Source organism: Pongo pygmaeus, chromosome 17, assembly GCF_028885625.2.
Source record: "Pongo pygmaeus isolate AG05252 chromosome 17, NHGRI_mPonPyg2-v2.0_pri, whole genome shotgun sequence".
In the NCBI taxonomy this organism is placed as follows: domain Eukaryota; kingdom Metazoa; phylum Chordata; class Mammalia; order Primates; family Hominidae; genus Pongo; species Pongo pygmaeus.
This window is the reverse complement of record NC_072390.2, coordinates 28812025-28834748: the sequence shown is the minus strand read 5'-3', so window position 1 is coordinate 28834748 and position 22724 is coordinate 28812025. Positions and strand designations below refer to the sequence as shown.

Here is a 22724-nt window from a genome sequence, read left to right as displayed (position 1 = left end):
CTCAGAATTCACCACTATACAATTCAACCATGTAACTAAAAACCACGTGTAACCCAAAAGTGATTGAAATAAAAAAAAATTTTAACCATAAAAATAATAAACCCCCTATAGAGCCTACCAGACATTGCATTTAATTTACGCAAATTCAACGGGCCAAATATAATCACACATTATATGAACCACATACATTTGCTTTTTTAGATATGCAACTAATTTCTCTGTGCACTATCTCACATTACCTTTCTGTGATGCTACTAGGACAGAAACTTAGCCCCAAACCGGAATTCAGTGGAAGGAAAGGATAAGCCGGGTTCACCTGACTCCTGCTGAGTCCAGGCTCCTGGATTGTGTTCTATGCCACCTAATTCTCACAGGGAGCACGAGTGGCGACACAGGGAGAGGATCAGGAATAAGCTTGAAATGAAAGTCCACAATGCTCCAACAACTAATGCTAATGCTAGAAGCTAACATTTATTGAGTACCAACCGCATGCAGACCTGTTCTAAGCACTTTCCGCAGGCTAACTCACATTGTTCTCCACCCAAGACTATCTCCATCTCAGGCGGCAACACTCTCAGGACAGTCGCTTAAGCCAAACACCTTGGAGCCATGGGGGACTCCTCTCTCTTCCACAGCCAATCAATCAGGGAATCCCAGTGGCTCTCCTTTCAAAATAAATCTAGAATACAGTCACTTCTCACCACAGACGCTGCTACTGCCCTGGTTGGAGCTACATCATCTCCCACCCAGATTGTGATCATAACCTTCCTAGCAGGTGTCCCTTGGCCTCCACGGCCAGTGATAATCATAAAGCCTAGGTCCATCCCTGTCAACCCTCTGCCTGACTCCTGCCAGGGCACCCCGTCACAATGAATATGGAGCCCTCACGTGGCTACCGAGAACTCCATCACCTCTAATCCCTCACCACCTTCTGCTCTGCTCTCCCCTTGCTCACAAGGGTCTCCTTACTCTTCCTCAACCAAGCCCACACCCTCTGGCCTCAGGTCCATTCTACCTGCTCCTTCTGTCTGGAACTCTTTCCCCAGACACCATCCATATTACTCCCCTCTCCTTCTCACTACCCTTTCAGCACAACAATCTGCCCCCAGCCCAGTGCTGCCACTATCCTTACCCTATGTTACTTTTGCTTTTCCATAACATTTATCACCTTTTAAAATGATAAATATGGCCGGGTATGGTGGCTCACAGCTGTAATCCCAGCACTTTCAGAGACCGAGGTGGGCAGATCACCTGAGGTCAGGAGTTCGAGACCAGCCTAGCCAATATGATGAAACCCTGTCTCTGTTAAAAATGAAAAATTAGCCGAGTGTGATGGTACATACCTGTAATCCCAGCTACGTAGGAGGCTGAGGCAGGAGAATCGCTTGAACCCGGGAGGTGGAGGTTGCAGTGAGCCAAGATTGTGCCACTGCAATCCAGCCTGGGTGACAGAGCAAGACTCTGTCTCAAAAAATAAAATAAAATAAATGAAAGAAAAGGAAAGAAAATGATACATTATTTACCTGTTTGTTATGTTTCTTGCTTATTGACGGCCTGTCCCCCACCAGGACATAAGCCTCACAAAGGACCTTCACCTGTTTTGCTTACTGATGTACACAAACATCTACAGCAATGCCTGACACACGCCAGGCACGCAATAATTATTTGTGGAATAAAGAAACTAGGCATTATACACCAAATACTGTATGATTTAATTGGAAATAATGCCACTATACATAAATTTTATAAATCTACTAAAAGCAAAAATCAACCCCTAAAAAAGAGATCCCACCTCACCACCAAGAATAAACTGTCCTCAATTCTCCCATACAAGACTATTTTTAACTTTCTTCAGCACACATCCATGGGACTATATGAGATAGAGGGAAAGATCATTCACTTGCAATTTGCAAATGTATCTCATGAAAATAAATTTATCCTCCTTTCAATACACAAAAGAATATAGATCTTTCTTTAGAAATTTAATGATTCTCAATACCTTGACATACATGTAGATGTCTTTCCCCAATATCTTGTTTCTGTTACTTCATAAAATATTATGAGGCTGAGTGCAGTGGCTCATGCCTATAATCCCAACACTTTTAGAGGCAGGAGGATCACTTGAGGCCAGGAAGTTGAGGCTGCATTGAGCCATAATGGCGTCACCGCACATGAGCCTGGGCAACAAAGTGAGACCCTGTCTCAAAATATAATATATATATATATGAGACTTATCACATCCAGGACCACCTTCAATATGGGCAAATGATCATTATCCATGAACCCACAGCCTCATTTCTCCCATCACACAGCAGCAGGTCAGCAGCCCATCGGTCCCACCCCTATCCATCCCATTCTGCTTTCCTTTTCACCTGCTTCACCAAATATTCTGGCTTCTCCAGCAAAGATGGCCAAAATAATTGCCCCCTTTTACTGACATATAAAGGAGGGGAACAAGAGGAAGGGAAACTTTCTCTTTTATTTTAAAAGTGTATTACTAACTAAAATGATGTGTCTGACACAAAATGTGTGCCTAAATACCCAACTTACTGTTCTCGGTCCTAAAAATAGCCACTGCCATATGATGTATTAATTTTAATCATGGTCTCAGATAATATGATTAGTAGCAGCAGAATTTGAAAAGTTGAGGTAACTTTCACTTTGGGAGGAGTAAATTCACAATTAAACACTGCAAAAATGGAGATGCAGCTAGCATTTTTGCTCCACAACAGCTAAATATATTACCATATTACATGGGTGTTCTACACTCGGTTTTGTTTTGATCATTTTATAATTTAACTCCCATGGATATTATCTACAATAAAGATGCGGAAAAGAACAAAACGTTGTAAAATGATTCTTTTCCAATGTCTTAAAATAAGTACTGAGCAAGACCAAGACGTCAACCGAAGCACTTCTAGTACTAAAACTGTCATATTCACAATGCATCTTAATCTGTGTTTTCTTCCATCCAGGGTTAAAAAAAATCTAATCCGTATGAATTAAGAAATAAAATGTTTGCATGGCCAGTATAGGTGAGAAAAAAAATAAGAAAGAAAATGCTATTTTAATCTTATTATAGGAAATGAAGCTAGCCATATTCTGAAACTGAATTTTCTGTATTTAAGCATTCAGTCATGAGAAACATCTCCCAAATAAAGATTCAAACAGGGCTCTTCTTATAAAGATTAAATCATTCTTTTAATATCATTCAAACAATGCACAAACAGTAACTGTACAGCCCATGGGTAATCCAAAGCTCCTAGGAACCCCCGTCACATAGACTAGTCTGACTTCTTGACTACACAGTATTAGACTGACCATGCAGGACCTTGGGCTCCCAGTGGAAGGTGCCCCTGGCAGGGATGGCACAGCCCCTTCTGCAGCCCAGACACCCGGAGCCTCATCTGCTACCACCCACCAGGTTGGAAACTGTTTGGCCTGTGCTTGGCACCTCTTGAATCACCCAGAATAGTCCAAATTGTTCTCTACAAATAAGGTTCAAGAGGGTATGGATTTTGTGTGCAGGCTCCAGCAACTGGTAAGGAAGCACCGTGTGTGAACACATGGAAACCACCCCTGTGACTTAGACAGGCAAAGGCATCAGTGGCATTGTTCTTCCTAAGAAAAGAATGTACCTCTCAGTATGTGTTTATTTATTCTTCTGGGGAATAAGCACATGTTACTAACTATATCACCTATTGGGGCAATATTGCCATCCATAAAAGTGTTTCTAACAACTGACAATCACTTTCTGACAGTTACTTAACAGTAGGTATCTTCATACTATGTTCTAAATGTTTTATGCTTATAAAGTCATTTGATCTTCAAAACAACCCTCTTCTACAGGGAACTGAGGCACATTATTAACTAAGTTACTGCCATTCACACAGCTACAAAAGGTTAACCGAGGAGTTAAAGCCAGGCAGGACTTTTTTAATGTTTCTTTATTCAGTCAAACAGGTAAACGTTTTAAGTGTAAAAATAGATGTTTAGGAATTCTGAGAAACCAAGCAAAAAATGCTGATGAAGCATGAGTAGAGAAGCCAAATATACACACTAAGATGAAATGCAGATGAACTGAGACACCAAAGACAGAGAGGAAAGGAGTGCAGCAAGTGGCCGCACTGAGCAGACAGAAGGACCAAAGCACAGAGTGTGCATGTCACATCTTGAGGATGCAATGCACGAGATGAGGAGACAAGCATTAAAAACAGTAAATGTACTTCTCTGCAGAGTTCACAGAAAAAAAAGTAAATAAGCACATTATCTTATTTAGAAAATGATTAAGAGGTACAAGCAGCCTATATTATGCTGAGTATAACAATTGAGAAAACTAATGTTAACTGTTGTCCTTTTTTGTCTATAGTTAGGTGTAATTTGTTTTGTTAATAGTTCTTATTTAAAAAATCAAAGTACCAGGACAATCCATAATCCAATCTTTATTTCAAATATCACTGTCCGAAGAGCCCAAACTGAAAAATCTCTATCAAGAAAACAACTGTTCACAGTGTGGTATCGTAAAAATCATTATAAAATCTATATCAAAAATTTTCAGGCTAGGCACGGTGGCTCATGCCTGTAATCCCAGCACTTTGGGAGGTCGAGGAAGGAGGATCGCTTGAGCTTAGGAGTTTGAGACCATCCTGAGCAACATAGTGAGACCCGTCTTGACAAAAAAATAAAAAATAAAAAATTAGCCAGGCATGGTGGTTTGCACCTATAGTTCTAGCTACTTGAGAGGCTGAGATGGGAGGAACACTTGAGCCCAGGAAGTCAAGGCTGTAGTGAGCTATGATTGCACCACTGCACTCCAGCCTGGGTGACAGAGCAAGACCCCGTCTCAAATAAAAATTTAAAAATAAAAAGATAAAAAATTTCTTACATCTGAGAAGTTCCATAGTAACCCCTCCTCTTTGCTGTGTCCATTCACTAAACATTGCCACCTGTCCTTTCTTGGGAAGAAAAATCCATTATTCTGAGATGGTTTCCCTCTTACATTTTTATTGTTAAGGTTATCTTCTTAAGGGGAAGTAATAAATGGTTGCTTGTTTGTTTTTTGTCTGCACATGGAAAATTAAAAGTTGGCAACTCTCTCAAGGCTGCAGTGAACTATAACGGGCACCACTGCACTCCAGCCTGGGCGGCAGAGCAAGACCCGACTCCAAAAACAAAAAGAAAAAGTTGGCAACTCTCTATAAGCTCACATATAGTTTTAACGGTATAGAAAACAGCCGCAATTGTGGAGGCCTCTACTTCAGATACTGAGTGTTAAGAGGTCAGAGGACAGAAAAGGGAGAAGTGGCTTTGTAATGAATGGCCTGTGGCAGGTTAAGACAATGGAATGCTGGATAGCACCCTCATCTGCAGGTGGAGGTGTACTATTTGCAAGCAGGTGCTGAGTGGAGCATCATCCCATCCTGGGTTCAGAATGCCAACAGCAAGGACAAGGGCTGCCTGGGATCACGTCAGGCGTAGGGCCTCTCTGGGGAGCTGAGCTCATAATCTGTTCTTTGCACATCACAGAGGCAAAGAAAGGATAAAGGCTCTGAAATAGTCCTTTTCTCTGTCTGACTTCCTTGCCTTCATGCTTTTGGTAAAGCATATGCCAGAAGTCTGAGGCTGGCAATCCTTGCCTCATTCAGCCTATAGATGTTTTGATTGTGCCTCACACTATTCCAAAACCCAGGAAATTACACACACGTTTTTTTTAATTGGATTTCAGACTTTATTGGGGAAAAAAAAAAAGAAGACTCAAACTCCCAAGGAGCAGCAATCCATTGTAGAGGCCCTAAAGACATGCGCCCCAGGCACCATGAGCCACCACTCCTTCCCATCCTAAGGCCACTTTACCTACTCAGGGTATCTGCCAGACCCGGAAGCCAGCCTCTGAGGACCCCAAGGGAGCACCCCAGTGTTTGTCCAGCAATCCGAAAACAACTGGCCACTTTCTGCTGGTGGGTTGGAGCATATGCTTCAATAACACACCAAACATATCAAAATACATCACCTCCAACTGGTTTCTAATGTACTTTTCCTATTTATTTTTAATCTGGCTAGAACTAAATTAGGCTACATGAAACCTCTTTATATTTTAATTACACTTAGCCAAACCTTTGGAAAGAAAAAGAACACTGGGCTTGGTGGCTCACGCCTGTAATCCCAGCACTTTGGAAGGCTGAGGAGGGGAGATCACGAAGTCAGGCATTCAAGACCAGCCTGATCAATATGGTGAAACCTCGTGTCTACTAAAAATACATAAATTACCCGGGTGTGGTGGTGCATGCCTGTAGTCCCAGCTACTTGGAGGCTGAGGCAGGAGAATCGCCTGAACCCGGGAGGCAGAGGTTGCAGAGAGCCAAGACTGAGCCGCTGCACTCCAGCCTAGGTGCAGAGCAAGACTCCATCTCAAAAAAAAGAGAAAAAGAAAAAAAAAGGAAACAGTGGCACCTAACTGTATAAGTGGCTTTGTTCTTGAAGGTATATTAACTGCATATTAATTGTCAGCCATAACCATTTATTTCCAATTCATTTTAATCTCAATTGACTAGATATAATTTAGCAAAGAACATTCAGCAGTTCCCATCTTCCCAAAAGCTAGGAAAATGCCAAGTGTTGGCTATACTTACATCTTAGAAAATAGCAAACTCTCATTATTTTAGGTAATATAGCTAATGGAGAATTAACAGAGCAACTGTTGTTCAGCTACCCTTAATAAGACCCTTCATAGTCTCTATATGATATAATGAAATATTCAGAATACCAATAATTTTGGCTCCTTCCCAAACCATTTCTTCTATTACAGAAATTCTGAGTTTTTGATTACCTGAAAAACACAATGGTTTTAGTCAATTACAATTTGCTTAAATAAAAACAAACACAGAAATCTTCAAAACTGATGGCTAGGAGTTAACCACCACTAATAACTCTGACCTTGGGAAATCACTGTGTAGCAATATCAGGAAATGTTTAAAAAAAAGAGGAAGAACCGAAATCTACATTAATTTCTATAAGTATTAAGTGCTACAGAAATACAAAACAAGCTTTTACAAATACATCTAATATAGTGCTATAAAGAAATGTGATCGAAAATTTAAAGTTAGGAAGTTCTGCATCATGACCTTGAGAAGTTGTTTTATGTTAAATGTATCACAAATTACACTATTGAAAAGTTTTGTAAAACTAAAACAATTCAATATGCCAATTTCCTCCCTTTCCTTTGCATCTGATTTAAGTCTAAACCCAAATTAGTTGATAAACCATTGAATGCACTTTGCCTGGGTGTTTCCACACTTATCCTGTATATATAGAATGAAATAGACAAAAAAAAGTGACAGAAAGTCCAGGGGTTATATTGAAGAAGAGTGACCAAAAATCTATGGGTTAGGTTTGTTTTCGTTTTAGAGACAAGATCTTACCTTGTCATCCAGGCTAGAGTGCAGTGATGCGAACATGGCTCACTGTAGCCTCAACCTCCTGGGCTCAGATGATCCTCCCACTTCAGCCTCCCAAATAGCTGGGACTACAGGCGCATGCCACCATGCCTGGTTAATTTTTTTGTATTTTTAGTAGAGACAGGATTTCAATATGTTTCCCAGGCTGGTCTCGAATTCCTGGACTCAAGCAATCTATCTGTCTTGGCCTCCCAAATTGTTAGGATTACAGGCATGAGACACCACGCCCGGCATAGGATTTTGTAAACCACTTGGGAGGCATCCCAAAAGCTCTGCTCATACAGGCAATAATCAAGAAAATGGCTTCATGCTCACTGCCAAAATCAAGCAACTGGGAACTGTAATCTACAGAGAGGTTCAGAGAGACACAAGCCAACTGTTACAGACCTCAGGTGCTGACCACGGGCAGAGCAGACAGCGACTGAGGCAAAACCTAACTCTTGTGTTCTCTTCTTGGGCACTGCTGAGTGTTGAAGCTGAGACTCACAAAGTGTCCTCAATGTACACTCCTAGAGCAGGACAGCGTCCTAAGCTACCTGATGCTGCCAGCCTACTCACACTTCCGTCTCCCATCATTAGCAAAATACTTCATAAAACCACGCGCCCTACCCACCCTTTAAACACAATCTGACATCATATTTGGCTCTAATTATACAGTGCCAAGCAAACTGAACTTAAGAGAAATATGCCTTTATATATCTCACGGGCAATAATGACTATTAAATCAATAATAAAATGATCGTATTCGTATGAGGTTGTGTGGGTATTTAATAACAGCACGTGGCACATACTAATTTTTAGACCTTATAAGCACCATTTATAGATATCACCAAGTATTAATTTTATATGTAATGCTGCAGACTCCGAATTTTGACTAGATGTCAAAAACCGTTAAAATATTACCTTGTGGAAATTTGAGTCCTTGTTGCTCCTTACAGCATATTCACACTGTAAGAATGTATTGCAATCCAATCACACCCTCACCCTCTTCCCAAACCACAAAAAGTGCACAGGGCAAAAAATGCACTGGGCAAGAAGACAGCTTATAGAATGCAAAGTACAGCTTATAAGAGGTAAAGTTCAAACGAGGAAAAAGCACACGAGGATTAGTGTATTATAGCCAAACTATATATGGGTAAGCCTCATAGTACAACTAATTTTCTCTAGGATAATAAGGCACTCACTTTGTAAAGGTGAGAGTCAGTAGGGAAAGTGCGCCCTGTGCACACCCACAAGGCAGCTCTAATATTTGAAAAGCAACCCCACATACTGTGTGTTGATACCTCCAGCATCACCAAGACCAGGCTAACATGGGCACAAAGGCAATAAGAAATGTACAGGCAAGTGTGCGGTGTGCAAGGTTGCAGTAGAGCAAGGGTGCAGAAGAGCTCCATAACCAGAACCAGGGGCACAGCGCCATCAAGGGGCCGCTGTGACCTCAATCCAAACCTCCACAATGAGAAGTTGCCGTGGAATCAAGGAAGCGGAGACGTAACTTTCAAGCTAGTATTATATTTCTCTAAGCCCATAGCTTCAAGTGGCAGTAAGCCTAGGCAGGTAAGACATGAATTTCTGTTACTTGTTTTTCTCATAATGATCAATACCTGCATCAGCATAGAGGCATAAAATGTCTAAACAGGACTTTCTTTAAAACAAAATTCCGGAGTGTATACATTCAGATTATTTTTATCTCTTCAAAATAACTACCTTGGGGAGCTATATATATTTATTCCACTCATGTTTCACTATTAAAAATATTGTTTAAATTCATTGCACAATCTACATTGCCATCTCTCAAAGACAATGTAGAAATGATTCCTGTATTGGCCAGAAAGTTAAGACAGAAAGCTTCTAAGTACTCTTACAATTCTAATAAATTATTCTGGCCTTCTAGGAATAATATAAGCATCTATGATTTAATAAAATATAACTCAGTCTTAAATAACAAGTTCAACTCTTTATACACACACAACCAAATATTATATAACATCCATACAAGTGGTCACTCAATTGCACACCTCTCTCTATTCTACAAAATCTTTCTACAAGGCAGCCCATTCCAACTTTAGACAACTTACTCACTTTAAGCTAAAAACAAAAAGTTTAACCTCTGGTGCTATACAGAACAAGGTTTGAATATAAAGTACACAAATCAGAAATTTAATCACTAGTGATTAAATTGACTGTGACTAATTTAGACTAAGTATTGCTTAGTCATTCACTGAAAAATAGAATATCCATTCATATTTTCATTTCAAGGCCAAAGTTTTAGAAGAATTAAGATGATAACATTTGAGAGTGTCAGAATTCTTACAGAATAAAAGGTTAGTTTATATAAAATAATATTCTTAAAGGGAAAGAATAATTGATTATTCTAAACTCTGAGCAAAAGTAATTTGCCCTTCAGCAAATCCTCCGTCTTTCATCACTGCAAATAATCAGTAGAATTTATTTACCTTTATTTATCAAACCAGTAGTGCTCAACAGAGGCAGAGGTAGGAAAGAAGGGGGAAGTTGGTCACCCCCAGGGGAATTTTTTAAGTATGTGTGGGGTTTCTTGAGTGGCATTTAAGTGACACAGGGCCAATGCTGCTAGAATTCCCACATGTGGGACAGTTCTTCACAGCAAAATATCATTTTGCCTTTTGCACAGCTGGAGCAACCCACTTGACATTTATGTGTATGAAAAACCTATTTATGCTTCTCTAAACCTTAAACCTACTTCCATTTTACATATCATCAGAAAGTATTTTTGCATATTTAACTAATTCCTGTCTCTCCCAGGAATGCAACTCTGTGTATATTGAGTAAAGGCTTTACTTTGTTTTGTGCAGAACTTTAGCAAATACTGTTCACCATTTCAGAAATGATATCATGGAACCCAATGCTGTTTAATGACTCACCCTCGCCGATGTAGTCCAAAAATAAAGCATTTTCACTGGTCACTTTCACGGTGAATCTATTATAATCTATTATATTGGATACAATCTATATATTGGATGCAGGTACAAGCATCAAACTACTTGATTTTATTCTCTAGGTTAGTCATGTCCAGACATTTTGAAGTACATATCATTTTACCATAAATTACATATATTTTTCCATTGTATTATTTATGCACACTATATATTCACTTTTCTGACAGCATGTATAGGTAAGTTATTTACCTGTCAATTTCATTTCAGGATACTTAGAGAAATGTTACAAATAGTTGTTATCAAAACACTAAAACTACCATTTGATCCAGCAATCCCACTACTGGGTATCTAGCCAAAGGAAAAGAAGTCATTACAGGACAAAGCCACATGCATACACACGTTTACAGCAGCACAATTCACAACTGCAAAAATATGGAACCAACCTAAATGCCCATCAGCCAACGAGTGGATAAAGAAAATGTGGCATATATATACCATGGAATACTACTCAGCCATAAAACAAAATGAAATAATGGGCTTTGCTGCAACTTGGATGCTGCTGGAAGCCATTATTCTAAGTGAAGTAACTCAGGAATGGAAAACCAAACATCAAATATTCTCAGTTCTAACTGAGAGATGAGCTATGAGGACACAAAGGCATAAGAATGATACAATGGACTTTGGGGACTTGGGGGGAAGGGTGGGAAGAGGGTGGGGGAGAAAAGACTACACATTGGGTACAGTGTACACTGCTCAGGTGATGGGTGCACCAAAACCTCACAAATCACCACTAAAGAACTTACCCATGTAACAAAAACCACCCGTTCCCCCAAAAAGCTGTTGAAATAATTTTTAAAAGAGTCTGATTAAGTTGGAACCCCTGATCCACAGAACCTCAGGAACATCCTTCCACCTTGGTTCTTTCCATATTAGTTTCAACAAACAAGTGAAAAAGGAGCACGGGGGACAAGTGCACCCCAAGCCATTCACTGACGCATTTATTTGTATACCTGGCAGGGGAGGAGGGAAATTCAGGCTCTGGGAACCAAGATAAAAAGCTCGATTTCTGTTCTGTTCTGCTCAACTTCTTATTTTTAGTCTGAGAAGCTCCTTGTGGCCTGTAGAAAAGTGCCATTCTACAGAAGGTTATGCTAGCCCTGTGCTTTTATTTAACTATGGGGACCTTCATTACGGAAACCTTGAAAGGAACTGGATAAAAATCAGGAAAATGTCAAGAAGGTCAGTAAATTAAATAATCTCAAAATAATTTATAAGCAATTTCTTTTTCTTCATTTTTGTTTCTCGTTTGAGATAAGGTCTCATTCTGTCATCTAGGCTGGAGTGAAGTGGCTCAAACACAGCTCACTGCTGCCTCCGTCTCCTGGGCTCAAGGGATCCTTCTGCCTTAACCTCCACATAGCTGGGACCACAGGTACATGCCATCATGCCTGGATAATTTTTTTTTTTTTTTTTTTTTTTTTTTTTTCATTTTTTTTTTTTCTTTTATTGTAATTATTATTATTATTATTATTATACTTTAGGTTTTTTTTGAAGAGACGAAGTCTCACTATGTAGCCCACGTTGCCAGGCTGGTCTTGAACTCCTGGGCTCAAGCAATCCTCCCACCTCAGCCTCCCAAAGTGCTGGGATTACACGTGGGATCCACCACACCCAGCTAGCTATTTCTTTTTATTTGTATTTTTGCTGACATGTTTAAATGCTTAGGCTAGGGAAAACTTGAAGAACTTTTTTAATGCTCATACACAAAGGCATACATGTTTTGGTGAATTTATGATCTTCACTTTCAGTATAACACCCAACTAGGACATGCAAAGGCAAGGACAGAAATTTTTCAGTTTCCAAAAAGTGAAACAGATCTTTCTTTTGTGCCCTACGGCAGCAGTGGCCATGTAAACAATAGGGAAATAATACAACCATGAAGATAGCTCATCTTTGCAAGGGACTTACTAAAACCTTGCACTTTTCCTTCCCTCCATAACACATGGTCTCTGGAGGGAGCGCAATATGATCCAGCTGACAAAAACAAAAGCTGGCGTGAAGGTAATGCAGCCCTGCCGCTCTGCGACCTGCGCAAACAGCTCCTGATGTACCATCTGTGGTGCAGAACAATAGTGCCTGTCACTTAGGGCCTTGACAAGGATATTCTCACTCACTAACTTTTGGAAAGCACACTCACTCCCTTTCAGTGTCAGCACAGGCCCTGAGCCCGAGGGCCCGCTAAACCCAGGGGCTGAGCCTGAGTGCCTGCTAAATACAGGGACTGAGGCCCAGGGCCCGCTAAACCCAGGGGCTGAGCCTGAGTGCTTGCTAAATACAGGGACTGAGGCCCAGGGCCCGCTAAACACAGGGGCTGAGCCTGAGGGCCGCTAAACACAGGGGCTGGGCCTGAGGGCCCACTAAACAGCTCTTCCAGCTCCTCCCAGTGCCACTGTGAATAGTAAGGCATTTCTAAGGAGAGAGGTCTGAGTGCCTCCTGCCAGCACCCATCACAGGTATCGAGGAATGCAGCTGAAGAAATAAACCTATTAATAAGCCAGTGATTTTCCTGTACTGCCATGCAAAGAAGCCTCAAATTTGAATTTATCCATGGTTGTGAGTTTCCTGGAACAGGTCCAGTCTGGGTGTCTTTGTGGTCCTCCTAATATCATTTACATTCCACGACCTACCACAGCCTTGGCCAAAGTACACACTAAGTAAGCATTCAGGGAATGAATGCATGTACTCTTACTTAGCAGCTGTCTATATTACTGGCTTCATAATTTCCAACTGTGCAAATGCACTAAGTATTAATTATTACTCTAGAATGAAATTCACCAAGCTACTGAACACAACTTTATTGCAAAACCTGGCTATGAAAACAAAGGTTGACATGACATCATAGAAAACCTCGTGGACTGGAACCTGGTGAGGAAGGCCAAGTCACAGCTCCAACTCTGCCATTAGATGGAGAAATGCGGGCAAATTGGTCTTCAAACTGCTATTAATAATTTTATGTCCTTACCACAGTTTGATTAACAAGCATGACAGTTGTACTTGGCCGGTCATGGCAAGAAAGAATCAACGGGGACCATCTACCATCATTAGAACATTTTGCAAGAGAAAAGGAGTTTTGAATTGATAAAAAGTTCCCTCCTTGTAGATAATGTGCTTTTCAATTCGTATTCTGACATAGTGACTTTTGAGCCTGGAAACACTGCATAATACAACCAGACCTCTGATGTGTCATCTGCAAAACAGGCTGGATTAAATCAGTAGCTCATGACTTCGGGTGATTCTACCCCTCCACCCCTCCCCAGAGGACAGGAAGAAGTGTCTGGAGATAGTTTTCGTTGTCACAGCTAAAGAGCGGGAGGTGCTACAGACATCTCGTGAGGTGAGGCAAGGAACACTGACTGCTGCTTACCATCCTACAAGGCATGGGGCAGCATGCAAAACAACAAATTCCTGTTAACTGTACCGAGATTGAGAAACCCTGGATGAGATTATTTTTAAACTCCCTAAAATTCAAAAAATGCTGAGTCCAAATGTGTAACTACGAAAAAAAAACCTTACAAAGTTGCTAAATGTGGCACATCAGAAACCTCTTCATAAGCCATAGCTGGCCTACAGCTACTCTGGGCTGAAAGTTCTAAGATCTTGAAAGACAATTTGTTTGGAAATAAATGCAATGTAAAGCTTTCAAAGCAGTGCCTACTAACCTCACACTTTGCGCATCACGGTGATTAATGTGTAACTGTACCCTTCACAGCTTCCTTTCTTTGTTCTCTCGCCCTTTACTCTACAGTGATGGGCATTGTTTGTTTTGGACACAGATGCAAGCCAGTTCTGAAAAGACGGACAATTATATTCTCCTTGTCCTCATAGTAAAAGAATAAACTGGCCCTAAAGATTACTAATGAACTACTGCAATACAATAGATGGGCATCACCGATTCACACAAAACACAAAGACCACAGCAACTGCTGAAGTGGGGACGCTCCTTCGAGTTCTTGGTCTGTTAACCTTAACAGTTCCTCTTCTAAGCTGAATTGCATGTGTGAACCTGCCCAAAAACAGTCACATATCTTCTAGGAATAAAATCACAGCAAGCTATAGTTTTGGAAGAGAAAGGGGAAAAAAAATCACTGTTCTAACCATTCTCAGAAATTGAGCGCATAAAATATAGACTTGGAAGTACTATGCTGGCATCTCTAATAATTCACCTTTATGATATCAAAGGCCAAGACTAAAGGCTATAATGATAGGGAATTAAAGGATATTCTTTGCCTGTGTATTTTCTTTGATACGTGATCATAATTATAATAAAATGAACCGCTGAAAGGTCAGTGCTTACATTTTCAATAGAACCCAAAGTCTTAGAAGCCTACACACAGAATTCCAAAATGTTAGGAATTTTGTAAGATTTCTTTCCTGAATAAGCTTGTCACTAGTTGACACAAAATCACTCATCCTTTATTCATTGAGCATCTAACACGTGCCAGACAATTGCTAGGCTCTGGAAATAAATGGCAACAAGCCCTTACTCCACCCAACAAGTTTTCTGGAGAACATAGAAAAGTAAAATTCCACACCTCAGAGTGCAATCGTGGACGACAACAGTACATCGTGGTAGGAAAGCGCACAGTATGTATAGTCCACTCTCAAGGAGGCTTGGAGACTCCTTAGAGAAGCAAAATTCACAAGAAAAGCAGACACAAATGTACAAAAGCCCACCAGAGAGAGAAGATACCATCCCCTCCAAACACACAAAAAGGAGGGTGTCCATGAGTTGCACAAACCATTAGACAAGGAGTAAAAAAGGCAGACTTAAACAATGGAAAACTGTGAAAAAAAATTCACAGAAACATGAATGAAAGTGTTATAAAGTCTACGTTGTTCTCAACCTGGCACCAGGATGTGCTCACAGTCTCAGGCTTGGCCAAACTTCCCACTCCCAACTCCCAGATTTAATCAAGTCATACTTAAATGGCAGGATCAGCAGCATAAGAAGCCAGTACGTTTGCGCACAGTCCACATTCATGGTAAATAAGAAAAAACAATCTAATTAAAAGTAGAGTACATCCAGCTAATTATATAGCTGACCCCACCAGCGAGAGCTTATAAATTGTAGACCAAAAACCGCATCTGGTCAGCAGACATATTCTGTTTCTCTTAGCAGTATCCTAAGATATTCAAACCAGTATTTTTAAATACAGAGACTTCACATTTTTAAAACTGCAGACTTCCAACTTCAGTTTTGTTTATTTTTTAAATAATAGCCACCTCCTTTAGAATATATAAGATCCACAGTTTGCTGCAGTCTTCACCACTCTCTACTGCCTCCAAAGCACTAAGGGGATTTTCTCACTATTTCTCACAGTAGACAAATACCTATGTCCAGTTTTCTTTATTCTTCTTCTTCTTTTTTTTTTTTTTTTTTTGTTGAGACCGAGTCTCGCTCTGTCACCCAGGCTAGAGTGCATTTGTGCAATCTCGGCTCACTGCAACCCCCACCTCCCGGGTTGAAGCGATTCTCCTGCCTCGGTCTCCTGAGTAGCTGGGATCATAGGCATGCCACACCAGGCTAATTTTTGTATTTTTATTAGAGATGGGGTTTCGCCATGTTACCCAGGCTGGTCTCGAACTCCTGAACTCAGGCAATCCACCCTCCTCGGCCTCCCAAAGTTCTGGGGTTATGGGGGCGAGCCACCGTGCCCAGCCTTGCCCAGTTTTCCAAGGTAAGGAAAATGGAAGTGAGACCAAAAGAACTCTGAATTTTCTTCTGTCTGCCTACTTCCCTTATTACTTTCCTTTAGACATCCAAATTGTTGGCCCTGGATTTAGATCTTAACCCCATTTGCCACACAGCACCAAGTGAGTGTACCAGGTGTAACCAGATTAGAAAATCAAAGCCAGGAGTCAGACAGCTGCTCTTGTATGAACTGGGCTTTGATTGGCATCAGCACTAACCTATATCCATTCATACAGGCCTGGAATTGTGGCTATAATCTGGTCCTTGATTTTTATTTAGAAATAAATCATCATAACAATAATAATGACCAAATACTATTTTTTATATGTTGTCACTCCAGGAAGTACTCACAAAAGAAGGAACGATGAAAATTAAGCAATGGCTCATAATTACAGAACCACTGATCCTTCAGGAACTTGGAAGGTCCCAATGTCAGCATCAGTGTTGGGGCTGGCTCTATGGTGCAGGGGAAAATGAGATAAAAATGGTCCATTCGGCACATCCAATAATGCAGACCATCTGATCAGGACTGAAAAGCTACCACAGAGGCTCTTGACGGCACACTCTAAGACCGTATGTGTTTGGGTGCATGTGCCCACGTACAGACAGACTGGGAGCTCAAATTCAGGAGGGCTGTTAGGCCTAGGGCCTAAGCAGAATATCAAAATACACCATCACAGAAAAGGGGAAGAGCCCACATTTGCTAAGCTCCAAAACCATCTGCCTAGCACAGTGCTGAGTGCCTGACACACACCACAACTACACCAAGTTGTTGCCTTAAAAATAACCTATTTCCCCTAGAGCTCACACTGGGGAAATGATCCAAGCAAAGTTACCAGGTACACTTCTCCCCAGTCTTCTCCATCTCCAAAATTCACTCCACTTCTCATGCTAGAGATCAAAGGAGTAATCCTGGATTCTTCCAATTCGCCTACCCTCTAAGCCATCAGCAATTCTATAACTTACACCTCCAAATTACTCAAGTCCCTCCACCTCTACCCACCTCCATTCCCCACTCCCCAGCCCAAGGTCACCTCCCTGACTCCCACCTGGATACCTGCAATGGCATCCTAACCAGTCTAAATAAGCTGCACAGTCCTTAACGAGGCCTTCCAGAGGCCTCCAGCCATCTCCCACCCAAGCCCTGCCCTCCTGTCTCAGGGCCATCTCTCCTTCCTCCAGGGCACCAAGCTTTTCCCCACAAACCGCCTCAGGGGCTTCTCTCTGCCTGAACTTCCTTTTGCTTCCGTTCCCCACATGGCTAGCAGATACTCATCCTCAGGCACATTTTCTCACCCACAAATCTGCATTAGGCACTCACGTGGGTCTTTTGCAGGGTTACTTAAAGTCTGTACTTACATATGTTTGGCTGATTAGTTGCCATCTGTCCCTCACTGGACTACAAGCTCCATGAAGGCAGGCGTCATGTCTGCATAGTCACCACCATACACACAGTGGACACCCAACAAAAATGCCTCACCCCTAAGTTCCTTAAATCACTCAAAAAAAAAAAAGGACTGGAGAAATGGTGATTTAATCTAAAAAGCTCCTGTCATGATAATCTTAAAAGCTATCAGAATAGCTTACATACCAAAATACTGGGTGTAAAAGTGTTATACTCTCTATCTGTCCCTCTAGTTAAACACATTCTCTCTGGCTAGTTATAGTGAAAAGAAATGAGATGCATGCACTGCTGTTCATCTCCTGCGGTCCCCACCTGATACTTTTCAAACAATTTATTAATCAATTATTAATTGTGGCAGCGACCACACTTTTATCATTTCACATCCATCTTCAGGAGGGATACATAAGCATTGTCAGAGCTTGCCTCATTACTTCCAGCCTCATTAAGAGAATGTTTCCCATATGAGCTGAGATCAACACAAAATGAAGAAGGTTCACCAGGTGACACTGAACAGGGCCCCCACTACGGCGACATCATCCTCAAAAGGGACACATAGGTCAGGGAACAGAGCTGTGACAACTCTGATGGGCTCAGAGTTAAGGTTTCACTTTTCCATTGCTACCGTGGAAAAAATCGTTTGTATTTGCAAAAGAAAACATGGATAAATTATCCTAAGGCACTATCCTTTAAAAAAATCATGCAAATGCTTAAACAAAAGATTATATGTGTATGAGTGAACGGAAGAGCTTCATTTCCCCCAAGCATCTTCTAATTTCATCATTCTGCTTTATTTTCCTTAAGTACAAGATGCCAATATTTATACTGCTTGCTGTTAATTCACTGTAGTAAACAGTGTATTTTTTTAATGGACCTAAATAGTTTTCTTCAATTGGAGGTGTGTTCCTATAATAAACTATCCTCAAAATATTTTTGCCAATGCTACAAGATGGAAATGTTTTGTAAAGTGTAAAATGCTATTCGAATGGAAGGAGGACATCTGTATTCCTCAAACAGAAAGCAAAACATTTACCCACAGCTTGCCCTGATGTGTTACCACTGAGATCACCTCTTTTTAGCCAAGTTCAACTTCATCTTCTCAGAGCCTACTTTTTATTAGCAACTGACAAGACTTACCACGCTGTTCCCTCCCTTCCCTCTCTTCCTTCTCCACTGGCTTCCCTGTGACTGAGACACCTGGTTTTCTTCCCCTTCAGACCACTTAGTTTCTCTCACTGACTCCTTTCCTGGGCATGGACCATAGCCATGGAACTGTTCTTTTCTCTCAGAGCTAGTTTAGTCACCCTAACACATGCTTTTTAGGATCACCCCCATAATCACTGAGTATTTCCTAACTGGCTTTCCCCTGACCCAACATCAGAGTTTCTCTCTCCAGTGAAAAGCCATTTCAGGGTTTTCAATGGTTTTCAATACAATGGTTTTCTGTTGTTTAAGGATGAGCCAAATGATATGTTTAGTTTTTCACAATGCAAAACCATTTTGCTTTTACCAAAATATATTTTCTATAATATATTAATACATGATGTAAGCATTACTAAAATAATATTTTAGTAGAGTAATTTGATAAATGCATTGTTTTAACTTTTATTTTCAGTTAGGGTACATGTGCAGGTTGGTTACATAGGTAAACTTGTTTCATGGGGGTTTGTTGTACAGATGATTTCATCACCCAGGTATTAAGCCTAGTATCCATTCGTTATTCTTCCTGATCCTCTCCCTCCTCCCACCCTTCGATAGGCCCCAGTGTGTGGTGTTCCCCTTTATGTGTCCATGTGTGCTCATCATTTAGTTCCCACTTGTAAGTAAGAACATGCGGTATTTGGTTTTCTCAATCCAATGTTGTATAAATGGAATTTATCCTTTCCACCCTGCCTCCAGCCCACCAAACCTACCTCTCCTGCTCACTCCCTCACTTCACCAGCAGCAGCATTCTTTCTTAACTATAATAATTAACTGAAAGAATGAACACTTATCTAATGGCGATTTTCAAACCCTCCCTCAGCTCTCTGGAGAACGGAAACCTTAACCCACTTGAAGGAGTGATGAGGGGAGGAGGGATTGAAGCTTCTGCTTCCTTGGTCAGACTGGGTGCTGGTGCTTCCTACACAGCCTCCTGGAAGTGGCTTTCAGGTTGGCCTTTTCTTCATAGGAAAAACTCGAGGGCTTTCCATCTGCAAATCTTGCTTCACAGTCAGCCTGATCTCCCTCACTGCTGCTTTTATCACCTCCTGCCTCTGCTCAGCAGTTGTCTGCTCACATATGGATTCGGTCCTACGAGTATTTGTTGAGCATGCACTTACCCACGTGTCAAGTCCCATGCCAAGCAAAGGAGGCTTATTACCACCAAAAAGGAGTAAGTGTAGTTTAAGATATAAACCACACAGCTACTGCAATGAAGTTATACAGATGTTACAGAGCACCTAAGATTCTTATGAGAACTTTAAAATATGCAAGCTTACTTCTCTTTAAAGTGAAAGTTAAGTGAGTTTCCATCTCTACAAAAAAAAAAAATTAGAAAACTAGCCAGGCATGGTGGTGCACAGCTATCCTCCCAGTCAATAGGCTGAGGTGGGATCCTGAGCCCAGGAGATCAAGGCTGCAGTGAGCCATGATGGTACCACTGCAGTTCAGCCTGGGTGACAGAGTGAGACCCTATCTCTAAAAAATCAAAATAAAATTTTTAAAAAGTGAAAGTTAACACAGTTCCTTCACTTTCGTTACCTCTGTCTTCACCAGATCACCTTCCCACCAATACCCTTTCTTTGGAAACTGAGTGAGAGCACACTGCAGAGGTTAACCAAGCTTAATATTTCTTATGACCCCAATATCGTGCTGCAAAGTACTAAGTGATTCTGCAGTCAAGGGTTCCATGCAATACATCCTCAATGTTGTCTCACATCTAAGAGCATAATTCATAGCAGTTTTATGTTCATCTTCCTTCCTACTCAACCATTACACACCAAGTCAGTGTAGTCAAATCCAATCCCTTTGGATACTCCAAGAAAAAACCTCTCCTCTTTCAACCATTTCTCCTAATTCTGTAGTGACATAAGGAATAACTGAAGTTGTCCGTTTAGCATCTTTCGAAGAGCTAAATGCATTCCAAGTTTTTAATATTACCAAGCACCAAAAACAGCTCTACTGTACCCACCACTTGTTTGTCACCTTAACCTTTTTAAGTGGAAGAGATTAGAAAACCAAAGAGCCACACTACACTTATTTCAGCCAAGGACTGAAACTGGAGCCTGCCACAAGTATCTTCAGAACAGCTCCAACAGAGGGATCCAGGAGATGGGCCACTAGCAAGTCATAGTGGAGTCCAAACAAGCGTGAAGTGAGAGCGAGTCTTCAGCATGGGAATGGCCAAGCGGGTCGTGGTGACCAGCTGCCTTCCTCTGACTGTTAAGTACAGCAGTCTCAACAGTAACAATGACCAGGCCTTCCCTTTATTTAGTTCCACCTCGGGGCATTGGCGCATTAAGAATGTCCCTCTAAAGGCATATGTAAAATAAAGCACACTTTGCACTTTAACCAGTGACTAAGGGAGATCAAAGGCAGGGGGGACAATACCCACCCGGAGTTTGCGGCCTCGCGAAAACGCTCTCACCAATCCCGCAGGTAAGTGCGGCGCTGGCCCAGGTGTGCCCAGCTCGACTCGCGTCCACCTGGGACCAAGCTGGCCCAAGAAGGCGGAGAGCAGGCGAGGGCGACTGTGGCCGGCGCGCCCCCCGCAGTTCCAGGCGGTGGCAGGAGCCTGGGAGCCGCCGTCCCAGGCTGGCCAGGCGCCCGCCCGCCCTGCGCGCACTCCCTGGGCTCCGGCTCCCGAGGCTGGGCAGAACTCGCAGAGGAAGACAAGGGCAGAAAGCGGGTGGAGGGATGCAGCGCTCGCCCGTCCGGGCACACGACACTTGTCGGCTGAGAGGGACACGCGAGCAGACGGGGGCCGTTAGCCCCAGAGGAAACAAAAGCCAAATGCCCACCGCCGGGCGCTCGGTGGCCGGAGGACTGCCTGGGGGCCCTCGGGAGTCCCGTCCCGTCCCGCTTCCCCGGCCCCCGGCTGCGCTGGCTCTAGGGCGCCCAGGTAGCCGCGCCTGGCACCCCGACCCTGCCCTCGCGGCTGATCGAGGCGCGGGGCTCTGCGGCGGCCGCGCCCGTCCAAAGTAGGCGACAAGTGAGGCAGCGCCTCTCGCGGGGAGCCCGGCGCGCGCCCCGGCGGCGAAAGAGAAAGAGAAAGAGCCTGAGCCGGGACTGGGGCTATCCCCAACCGCCACCGCCCCCACCGGCCCAGCCCTCGCCGCGGGAGTTGTGCAGGCCCCTCTACCTGCCCGGGGATGGGGCCATCCCGCGCGGCGGCGGCCGTGGGCACCCACGCGGGCTCGCGACCATCCCACGCGGGCGGCGGCGTCCTTCTTACCCCCAGCGGAGCGGCGCCTGCCCGCAACGCCGACCGGGCTACAGGCGGGGGGCGAGTCGGAGCGCGAGGTTCCGCCAGCCCAGGCTGCGGCGCCGCTGCCCGGCGGTGCCCGGCGGGAGGGGCGCGAGGGTGCACGCGCCGGGTGGGGGCGCGGGAGCCGCCCCCTGCCCGCCCCGCGCGCATGCTCCCGCCGCACCTGCCTCGCTCCGGGTTCCACTCCCCGGGGAGCCGGGTGGCGCTGGGCCCGCCGAGGTCGGGGCTTTCCCATGGGAGGGAGGTGGCTGCGGCTGGATTTTCAGATGCGTCCTTCTCTGTATTCGTTCCCTGGGAAGGATTCCCCCAAATCTTGGCTACTTCCTGCCTGCCAGCTTGCTCCCTGGCAGCGATATCCCAGTAGCTCACCCATGCTTCATCCCAGCTCTTGGGGTTCACCGTCTGAAGGCTCTCTCCTCCTGTTCCCTCTCGGTCCTGCTGCTCGCTCCGATTTTGCAACCTCCCCCATTCTCCTTTCCTGCTCTTGACTTTGCTACTCACGCGTACCTCGATATACCATTTCCAAATAAAAGAATACTCTTTCCAAGTGGTAAGCAGTGTTTACTGACCCTGTTCTAACTGCTTGGAATTGAGCAGGAAACAGGAGCTGGGCAGATCCTGCCCTCATGGAACTTATGGCCTTACTGGCTAGTTTTGGCCTTTCTCAAAGCATTGTCGCCCGGTTTGGGAGGACTGTATCAAATCATTTATTTTGGCTTACAAATAAAGG

At 43.0% G+C, this 22724-nt stretch overlaps 1 protein-coding gene across 3 annotated transcripts in view; it reads right to left on the bottom strand.

The window, feature by feature from the left end:
- The window catches only part of L3MBTL4 (L3MBTL histone methyl-lysine binding protein 4), a 462348-nt gene extending 439931 nt beyond the window's left edge, over nucleotides 1-22417 (bottom strand). For 2 of the 3 annotated variants that reach the window (XM_054460567.2, XM_054460572.1), the window contains exon 1: nucleotides 21962-22075. The gene's annotated coding sequence lies outside the window, so the exon portion shown is untranslated. Of the gene's footprint in view, nucleotides 1-21961; nucleotides 22076-22363 lie in introns of those variants that run through there. The other variant, XM_054460568.2, reaches the window with a different exon arrangement.
- Between the last annotated feature and the right edge of the window lie 307 nt (nucleotides 22418-22724).